Below are 8,769 nucleotides of genomic sequence, written 5' to 3'. Positions count from 1 at the left end.
AAATGAAAATTGGTCACAAATCTTTCCAAATGCGGCCATGCATTACACCCATGCACAAGTCCCTCAATTTTGATCCAAATGATATGATTCTGGAATTTATGGAATTTTTGGAAAGCCGATATCAAGGGGAACAACTTTCATGTTGAGCACTTTTTCATTTGAAGCTTCGATCATGATGAATTTTGAGGTGGAAGTTTGGAAAATCAAACATATTTGAAAATTTTCTAAGTACCAAGTCAAATATTCACTACTTCCACCTTGAATAACATTTCCTATGGACTTCAAATGGAAAAAGTTTCTTCATCAAAGTTGTATCTCTTTCAAACCTCTTCAATTTGGTCACCAATTTGACCTCATTTGAATTTGGCATGAAGGCATTATGCATTTTAGAAGTTGAGGAAAATCACTTCTTCAATGGCAATTGCCCAAAATGACCTATAATTTTTCCTCTTGGCACATGAATTTACAAGTTGAATTTGAACTTCCTCCAAACATAAAATTTTAAGAGGACATATTTAATTTGATCATGAAACTTGAATGGATTTCATCTCATAAAAATTTAGCAAGTTATGGTCCTTTGAGGTTGACCTCCTAACTAGGGTTCAGACAAAATGACCTATAATCTTTCACCATAACAAATGACTTTACAATAAAAAATAGCTCTTGACTTCAACATGAAAGTTGTTTGGAATGTAATTAGGAGTAACCTTTCTCTTGGAATCATTTTCATATGACAAAAAATGTACGAGATAGGGTCTATGGAACCCCAATTTTGACTAGTTGACTTTCTCTGATCAAACACCATGAACCACCTTGCTAACTTGACATTCTCTTAATCTTTGGGACTCATGGAGGATAATATGTGTGTAGGATGATGTAACATGAAGTATCCCTTGAAATATTTGATCAAATGTTGAAGAAGCTTGTTGAAGAAGTCACACAAGATACCCAGATGAATTAGGGCTTCCAAGTTAAACAAACTTCAAACTCTTGATGATTTCTCGATCAAAATGATATGTGAAGACCATGGGGATCCATATATGATATATAGAGTCAATGTGAACTATCTCTTGATTGACATCCTTGCATCGAGGGTCTCAAATCCTAGATATGAGCTTGATGGAGCATAGGTGAGCACACACACTACCTACAAAAGAGTTAAATTATACATTGACATATTTTTTGGTATTTTGGTTAGTAAATAATGAAAAACAAATATGATATAACAAAAAGTGTTTAGTGATCTCTCAAAATGCAAACCCAATGAATGAGGGGTAAGGAGGATGCTAAGGTGTGATCCCAAAGCTAATGCATATGATGAGATAGCATGAGGAATCTTAGGGTCAAAATTGGGGTCTTACAGCTGGCCCTATTTAAGGAAATTCTAGCTGAGGATGTGAAGGTTAAAATCTTCGTATCAACTCAGTAGATTGGACTTAAATAAAAACATATAGAAACAAATTTTAGTCCCTACGAGACCTTATGATGCATATGATATGAATGTTAAAACAATCTTTGTGGGGAATAAATTGCCACAAAGGAAAAGAATCCGGAGAGACTGAAAGTCCACAGGAGCATAATGCATTCCATAAGGAAAAGCTCGTTGGGGAATTAGAGACTCTAGGGATAAGAGGTTATGCGTAGGCCAGGCCATGACTTAAAAACTATTGGAGACACGAGAAGAATTCAATGAAATAAATAGATGGAAAGACTTGGTTGGGGATAAGGGAAAATATGAAGTGGAAACAGGTAAGTCAGAATAAAGCTGAGATACCCGAACCAAGCAGGGAATTAGAGATTTCACTGGGGAAATATGCACTCAAACTCAACTGAGGAAGAATGAACTTCAACACCGGAGTACCAGAAGTACATTATCTATTACCGGTTACTGGGTGGGAAAATAATGTATTTTGGCAGAGGGACATCCGGTACCGGTTAGGGTAAACATATCAAGAATGACTCACTGAGAAACATGAGGTGTGTTTGTTACCGGTTAATAGGTAAGAAACAACCTACTGGGGAAAATATCAAATAGGATTTACAAGTACCGGTTACTGGGCAGAAGACCAAAGAGAGAATATTTGTCACCGATTAAAGTGAACATATCAAGGATAGACTCGGAGGAAGAATATCCGTCATCAGTTAGGATGAACATATCAAGGATAGACGGTCGGGGAGAAAGTAGGAATTATATCTATCAATTACTAGGTAGAATACGAAAAAGAGAATATTCGTCTTTGGTTAGGATGAACATATCAAGGATTGACTCAGCAGGGGGAAGCCGGATTTAGGACTACCTGTTACTGGGCAGAAGACTGCAAAGGGGAGAAAATCCGTCATTGGTTAAGATGAACATATCAAGGATTAACTCTGAGGGGAGAAATAGGATTTATATCTACCGATTACTAGATAGAACACCAAAGGGAGGAAAATCCATACTCGGTTAGGAGGAACATATTAATTATTAACTCTCTAGGGAATGAAATAGGGATTGCAACTATCTTTTTACTAGGTAGAATATCAAAAAGGGAGAATATCTGTCATCGGTTAGGATGAACATATCAAGGATATACTACCTGGGGAAACATGAAGATGAATCCGCTGGGGAAAAATAAAGGAAGTAGATTATATTTTATCGGGTATTGGGTAAAAGTAATGTACTCACAAATCGAGAAGAGAATTACCAATTATTGGGTAACAGACTCTCAATGGACCAAAAGTATCTATCTAGATAAGAACTAGAAAGAAACCGTCAAACAGGGACTCGACCCAATGAGGACATAACTCAAGGGGAGTGGTTCCATCCAGATAATTAACTGGGGAAGAAACTGAAACAATAATCATCCACGAGGAAATAACTCAGTGGTGAAATGAGAAAGGTTAAATTCTTTCTGCTTAAGGGGCTGACACTCTATAATTGAAGGAGGATAGACGCACCAAATATGCATAGGGAAATAATATCACCATAGCAGGGGATTAGACATAAGGAATCAAATGCAATAAAAATGCACACTGAAATATCTGATGTTGTGTTTTTATGCATCAATATGTATGCATATGATTATGTTGACAAAACAACACAAAGGATACAAATATCACATATCTGAATCACCACTGCAACACTCGGATAATGTCAACAAGATGGAAACATCAACTAGAGGAAATGCTGGGGATGAACACAAATAATGTGGCTTTGAATAAATTCAACCCTTGCTGGGGAAAGAGAAAAATCTGTTGAGGATCCAAGTTGTAAATTTTGCAGAGAATTTTAGGTCAACACCATATCAAATGGGAGACAACCTCACAGGGGACCGAGTCAAATACTGCTCAGAATCAATATTGTTGTATCTAAATATGAACTCCGCCGAGGAGTACAAGAGATAAAACTCTTCACGGAGGATCTATGCAAACTGCTGAGGATGTAAGCCTTCAACTCAGCCAGGGAAACTGGTTTGCAAGAGGGATTGATCACCAGTTCAACTCTACTAGGAAATAGATGATGAATCGTTCGGGAATTATCAAACCAACTGCTTGGGGAAAACCAACAAGACTCCACATGTCAAGACTTACCCGTTTTCAGGTTGTTGTTGATATTCCTTTTTGAAATCAATTTCCTTTTCAAGTGATTGCTTTTATTATTTAAGAAAAATGATTTTTATTTATTAATTCATTTCAAAATTATCATCATAGAAATTCAATTTTATTTAGATGAAATAAATAAGAGTAGAAACAAATTAGATAAAAGAGCTCAACTTTATTTAATAGAATCGTAGCCTGTAAATGACAAGACTCCATTGATCTTTACAAAGTTGAAAATGGTAATTTACATGGAAATAGGGCTACAATAAATACAATGAACACTACTCTCCCAACCCACTTCAATATCTACTGCGCTCTTTGGCTTTGGTTGAGAAGGATGAATCAAAACCAAACAACTTTCTCAAAACTGCTCTAATAATCAGGACTAACCGAATGCAGTTACTTGCTGTAAGACCCCAATTCTGACCCAAAGATCCCTCATGTTATCTCATCATATGCAGATGCATTGGGATCACACCTTGGCATCCTCCTTACCCCTCATTCGTTGGGTTTGCATTGGGAGGGATCACCAAGCATATTTGATAGTATAATACTTCATTTTTCTATGTTTACTAACCAAAATACCAAAAATATGTCAATGTATAGTTTGTTGCTTTTTTAGGTAGTGTGTATGCTCACTTATACCCTATGAAGCTCATACCTAGGGTTTAAGACCCTCAATGCAAGGAGATCACTCAAGAATTGGTTTATATTGGCTCTAAATATCATATATGGATCCCCATGATCTTCACATGTTATTTTGATCAAGAAATCATCAAGAGTTTGAAGTAAGTTTGCCTTGGAAACCTTAATTCATCTGGGTATCTTATGTGACTTCTTCAACAATTTTCCTCAATAATTGATAAAGTATTTCGAGGTATACTTCCCCTTACATCATGCTATGCATATATAATCCTCCATTAAGCCCAAAAGTGAAGAGGATGTTAAGCTAGCAAGTTGGTTCATGGTGGCTGACCAGAGAAAGTCAACTAGTTAAAACTGGGGTTCCCTAGACCCTATCTCCTACAATTTTTATCATATGAAAATGATTCCAAGAGAAAAGATACTATAAATGACATTATAAACAACTTTCATGTTTAGGTCAAGAGCTAGTTTTGCTTGGAAAGTCAATTTTTAGGGTGAAAGATTATAGGTCATTTTGTCTAAACCCTAGTTTGAAGGTTCCCAAGACCATAACTTGCTCAATTTTCATGAGCTGAAAGCCATTAAAATTGCATGATCAAATTAAGGATGTCTAATTAAACTTTTATGTTTGGAGGAAATTCCAATGCAACTTTCAAATGCATGTGTCAAGAGGAAACATTATAGGTCATTTTGGGCCAATACCATTGAACAAGTGATTTTCCTCAACTTATAAAATGCATAACTCCTTCATGCCAAATGAAAATAAGGTCAAATTTGTGACCATATTGAAGAGGCTTGAAATAGATACAACTTTGGTGAAGGAAATTTTCTCATTTGAAGTTTATAGAAAAAGTTATTCAAGGTGGAAGAAGTGAACATTTGACTTAGGACTTAGAAAATTTTCAAATATGTTTGATTTCCCACACTTCCACCTCAAAATCCATCATGATCCAAGCTTCAAATAAAAACGTGTTCAACATGAAAGTTGTTCCCCTTGATCTCCCCTTTCCGAAACATCTATCATCTCATTTAGATTCCAATTGAGGGACTTGCGCATGGCTTCATTATGGAGAGTGTTTTGGCAATATTGGACTTCACATGATCATTTGCTTTTGCATGCTTGCGCATGATGCATTCAGTACTCTTTAAACGTGAATTAGAAGTAGATTGCACCATCCTCAAAGCCCAAATCATTGCCCATGCACCCATGCAATGAGGTTTCTAAAATTATCCAAATTTCAAGTGGTGCAAATATCAAGTGCATTACCTATTTAAACAAGCTTAAGGCTTTAGATTCATCATCAACACCTTGCCCAAGCTTTGCTAGACCATTGCAAACCCTCAATACCATAGAATTTTCTGAGATTTCTCTTGAAATCGAGCTTGAACTTCACCTTCTGTTTGGAAGTTCAAACTCCATAAATTCACTTCCCTTTTCATTCCATTTGGTTTCTGCAAGCAAGAGGAGGAGAAAACAATCAAATCCAGATCAAAATCAAGTGAAATTGGATCAACTCAAAGGTGATTTTTCAAAAACTTCTCCTCTCCGATTCTCTCTCAATTCTCCACTATTCTTGTTGATTTTTGGTTTTCTGAAGTCCTACCAATATATGCAACAAGATTGAGTTGCTTTGAGGTCAAATCGAAGCAACTCAGTTCATGATCCTCAAAATTCAACTCCTTGTATCTTTTCATATACTTGGAATTGGACAAAATTGATGCCAAATTTGACCTCCTAAGCATTTTTTATTTAAATCCATATCTTTCTTTTTCATTTTTGTGATGGTTGAAGGTGGACCAGTTTGGTGAGGTCCGCCAGAGAAGAAGACCGGAGCTCTGGCTCCGGCGATGTGTTGGAAGCATCTCAACCATAGGATTCATTTAAATTGTTTTAATCTTGAGTGTTGCTTCTAATTACCACACGTGCATCTCAGTTGACTCAAACCTTTGTGGAACGCGCGCTCTGGTCCATCTGATCTGCCACCTCAATTAATTAGGGAGATCAGATGGTCCACATATTTTTGAATTTCTGAAATTCCTTTTAATTGCTTTATTTTTCATTAGTTCATATTAATTTCATTATTGATCCAAAAAACATGGGACTTTCACCAAAAAAATTCAAATATTTTTCTCTTTCATTTTCTGAATTAAAATTATTTTTTGGACCAATATTGATATTTTTCATGATTTAATTGTTTTGGTGCATATTTTTAATTGTTTAAAAATACTTATGACTTTTCAAAAATAGTGGAAAAAAAAATTCAAGGTCCTTTGACCTTGTTTGACCTATGATAAATCTCTTGGCCATTTATTTGGTGTTTTGAAGAGATTTTAGGTTTTTGATAAAATATAATTTAATTTAATGGATTTTAATTTGATTTTTAATTTGTTTTATTGTGAATAAATTGTGTTGAAGCATTTTTATTGACTTGTGAACTTTGACTATGTGTTTGGCCCTTGGTAAAGGTTGATTTGACTTTTGTTGGATTAAAATCATTGGATTTAGGGAAGTGATGAAATGTACATTTCATCTCCCAAAATGAATGAATGGTTTTAATTTGATAAAATTCCTCCCATGACCAATTTGTGTTTGTATCATTTCCCCTTTCTCTTCATCTTCAATCCCTTTCTATCCCATTCCTCTCATTGGCCAATGAAGTGTCAATATCCTAAGGCTAATTGGTTCATCAATAACTTTATGTTAGATGAACCAATACAAGTATGGATGGGATTAGGTTCACCCTTTGATCATTTTCTTTTTGTGTGTGGTATGTTTTGGGAGTATGGTTCATTATACCATATCTCTAACATGCATTAACACCAAAAAAATTATTGCCCGACCTCAGATAGTTGCGACTTCTACATAAGTCCAATTACAATTGCTTAACATAGCGCTAGATTTTGACCCTAAGGCATAACATTCTAGTAAGTGAGATTGTAAGTCTCCCCCCTTTCATGGCATTATGTGGAAACTTGGCCTTTTTTCCTTCCTTTGGAAGATGTCTTGGTTCAAGGATACATTCTTGTTAATAGAGGGTTGAGTGTTCTCCAAAGAATGACTTAAATGATTGAAAAGCAAAACTCCACTAACTTTTAATCAATTAACATTTGACTAACTTTTAATTTCAAAGTCATTTACTTGTATGGACTTTAAATTCAAGCCATTTATCATTTGTCATTATACATATGATTTAACTTGTTTATTTTAATGCCATTTTCACTTTGCTCACTTGAGCCATATATTGTGATTGTATATATTTGTTTGTGGTCTTAGGACCTTAAAGTACATAATAAACAACAAAAACTCTAAAAAATATTTGTGTGGACTGTTGGATTTTGATCTGAGCTTTGGACTTAGAATTAGGTAATATTCCCTATGCAAAAGGACTTGGCCAATGCCAACATTTCTGAAACCAAATCATTATGATGTGAGCTTTCATATGATGCAAGTATTGGGATCCACTTCAGTTCATCTGATACATAGTCTTGATGTGAATGTTACTTTGAACTTGTGTCTAATGCCTTATTTTGAGCTATTCAAGGAGTATGTCATCTAATACATGGGAGCTTAAGAAGAAGACTATGAAGTTGCTTGCTTGGATGTGGCTATCTTTATTTGATGCCTTGATCTTCATCTAGCTTGCTTATTGATATTGATTGATTTTAAAGTCCAAAGGAAAAGTGGGTTTCTATATGACATTCTTGTCTGTTGGATTGCATCCCATTGGTCAGATCTTTTCAACTCTTAACTTTTAAATTTTTTCTTAGGATTAGTCTCTTCATCTCCTCCCATTTATTAAATTTCAAATCTCTCCCTCTTTTCAAAATCTTCTTTGCTTGTGATTTCTAAACTTAGACTCTTTTGGCAAAATTAGAAACTTTGGCCTTATGCCATTGTATTTTTTTAACTCTTTTCTTAATCAAACTTGTAAATGAACTTAACCATATTGACTTAAAATTTCAAAAGACAAAAAGAAATAACACTCATTCAAACTCTTTTAGGACATTTTATGCCCCTTCAAAATTTAAACTTTTGCTAAAAGTAATCCATTCACTTTGAAATTTTTACCACGAACTACGAGGATTTGATCCCTCATTTTTATGTTGGTACGTAGGCACAAGTTTGAAGGTCTTGTGAAACACAAAATATAATTAATAAATTATTTTCTCATCCTCACACTCTATTTATTACAAACATCTTTTATGCCAAAACACCCCCTAGGAGTACCTAGGACACTTTGGGTGTGTAACCAAACCCCTTACCTATAATCTCTGGAATTTTATTAGTTTTGACTTGAAAACTTCTTATCTTTGGGTTTTGTTTGTACTTTTCCATTTTCCTTTGAAAACAATAAAAGCGCGGTGGCGACTCTGGTTTTATTGACGTTAAGTTTATTCATAGCTTAATGGTCATGAATTTACCGCTACAAAAATTAAGTGGCGACTCTGCTGAGGAGTAGTCCTCAGTGGGTTTAGCCTACTTTTTTATGTGTATATAATTGTGTATTTGATGTTTGTATATTTGTTTGTATGATATAATCTGCT

Source organism: Lathyrus oleraceus, chromosome 1, assembly GCF_024323335.1.
Source record: "Lathyrus oleraceus cultivar Zhongwan6 chromosome 1, CAAS_Psat_ZW6_1.0, whole genome shotgun sequence".
In the NCBI taxonomy this organism is placed as follows: domain Eukaryota; kingdom Viridiplantae; phylum Streptophyta; class Magnoliopsida; order Fabales; family Fabaceae; genus Lathyrus; species Lathyrus oleraceus.
This window is presented reverse-complemented; position numbering follows the sequence as displayed.